Source organism: Ascaphus truei, chromosome 8 (assembly GCF_040206685.1).
Source record: "Ascaphus truei isolate aAscTru1 chromosome 8, aAscTru1.hap1, whole genome shotgun sequence".
Lineage (NCBI taxonomy): Eukaryota > Metazoa > Chordata > Amphibia > Anura > Ascaphidae > Ascaphus > Ascaphus truei.
The window spans coordinates 59,655,629-59,658,128 of NC_134490.1; the positions used below are offsets into that span (position 1 = coordinate 59,655,629).

Sequence of the window (2,500 nt, forward strand, 5' to 3'; positions counted from 1 at the left end):
CCTGCCCCGAAGAGCTTACAATCTAAGAGTCCTTTGCTTTGAAAATCTTATTTATTTACTTTATATCTAGACCGTTTAACATTTTTTTAGAAAACCAATTAATACAGCTACATTCTGTGCCATGTACTGAAATGCCTGATGCACATTTCTCATCATACAATTAGATTGTTAGCTCTCTGAGGCAGGGATTGCCTTTCCTTATGTTTGTATAACGTTTACTGTTGTATGTCTGTATATGTAATTCCCTATATTATAAATTGTATGTCCCTACTATAGATACACATTTATATTGTGTTGGTTCCTACAGGAACTAATAATAATAATAATTATTATTATTAAGAATCCGCCCACGTGTTGCGTAATCCGCAAACGGACGTGGTCGGTTTTAATCCGAGCGAATTCATTACATCCGCCATTGGATACAACCGCTGGACGGATTTGTAGAATCCAATCTGCGGATTCAGCAATCCGTTGGCGGTTTCTTAAGAATCCGCCAACGGATTGCTGAATCCGTGGATTGAATTCTACAAATCCGTCCATGGTTGCGGTATTCGCCGAGTGTATTGCTAATAATAATAAAAAAAATCTGTAAAATGCAAATCGCCCTTTTTGAGATTGATCTGCTGAAATCCGTGGACTAAAGGAACTGGCAGATCTGCTGCAGATACAAATTCGCCCCCAAAATTTGCCCATCTTTGGTCTTTGCCCATTTGCCGATCTCTGGCACATTCTTTATACGTTGAAAGGTTTTGTTTTCTTTCATTACTTTTATTTACGTTTCTCTTCTTGCTTATTATGTAAAAAAAATAAAAAAAAAGAGAGAGAGAAAAAGAAGCAATGTACCACGCATTATAAAAGAGCATGTAAATACACATTGGAATATTAAACAAGTTTGTTTTTTTTTACATCTGATACATGTCTGTTCTCCAAAGAGGTTTCTTTCACCTCCGAACGTCCAATTTGTTATCTTTTTGTGCAGGGTGAAAACGTGTGGTCCCAGCTGCAGCATTTGGTGCATAACAAGAGGGGGAGTTGTGCAGACCTTTCCCCAAGTCTTGCCCCATATAAACACTCCCTGAATACTCCTTGATAGAAGAAGGGCAAAATAGGAGCAAATACATTGTTACACCTAGGTGTGATGCATGCACAAGATGCCTTTGCCAGAGTCTATTTACCCTAACAGCAAAAACATTTTTTTTCCTAGCTACGTATTCAATATATTTAAGTAATAATCCCTTCAGGATAGGGCCATCAATGCCCCAGGTAGAGGAGTTAAAGGCCCCAGGTAATGCACTGTCCTGTGGGAATTACTGTATTACTATAATCGGATATTTAAAAATAATAATAATTATTGTTGCTATTATTAGATTTTGTGTGGTTAGAGTGATTTAGAAGCTTTCCTAAATGCTGGATGAGAAATGTTCTATGTTGGTTGAAAAATGTAATTGTTTCCCTCCGCCCAATGTTTAATGAAATACAATAGTTCCCGTAAATTGAAACTGAGATAAACAAATTTAAAGGGTCGCTTTTCACCTCCTACGAAGACCTCCGTGGCTCTACCCCATCCTCCAAAGGCCTCTAGCTCAAATTATAGTTCCACCCAGCCCGCTCCAAAGGCCTCACTAGCTGGATTTGCCACACCACCCCCTCCACCAAAGGCCTTGGAGAGGCTGATGTTGTGTCTCTCCCTCCCCCCACCCCCTCGCCCCCTAATCTGAAGGCATCGATTTCTCATGTAAGCGGCTCTTGAAGATGCTTTGAAGAAGCTTTGGATGAATGGTGGAGCAGACCTTGCACTCTAGGCAGAGGAACGTAGACAAGGGCTTAATCTGTCCGAGAGTCTTGAGACGAGTTGCCCAGTAGCAGCAGTCAGATCAGCTGGTACCGATTTCCAGTATTTGAATATCATTTTATATAATTAAACAGACTACAAAGGGAGCAGCACTGGAATTCAAAATGTATAAAAAATATTAATTTAACATACTCAATTTTCAAAGAGCAAATTACACTGACTATTTCAATTGCATTAATTCCCGCATGGTATACAAGTGCACACAAAAAAAGTATATACCATAGAAAATCTTTAAAACAAACAATCCATGGGATATGAGAACTATGAGCAACAAAGTTGAAAAAAAAATGTCTGCAGGAAAAACAGAAATAGATTTAAAAAAAAAAAAGGACAAAACAGAAGGGAAAAAAGTTATTCATAAAAAGTCAATCTCCTTTGGAAAGGTAAGTAAGTCCTCACGGTAATCCATGGAAATATTTCCCCTGTATGACAACAAAATTCCCACTCGCAGTAGCACATTTCTAAAAGGGATGATCATTTTAGTCTCTCAACATTTAACTGGTAATTGAAGCCCCGATATGCATTTTCCACAAGGTACATTTCCCTCCAGTCGCAGAATATACGTCCCCATCTTGTGGTGCTCTATAGCAGTATGCTGTCTCTCCAAATAAGTCATTTTATTTTTAATATGGTGCTGCAAGGCTTAAA

The 2,500-nt window shown here is 38.5% G+C and overlaps 1 long non-coding RNA gene across 2 annotated transcripts in view; it reads right to left on the reverse strand.

The window, feature by feature from the left end:
- LOC142500954 (uncharacterized) overlaps window positions 1-2,500 on the reverse strand; it is a 90,502-nt gene that overhangs the window by 5,850 nt on the left and 82,152 nt on the right. The window lies entirely within an intron of this gene.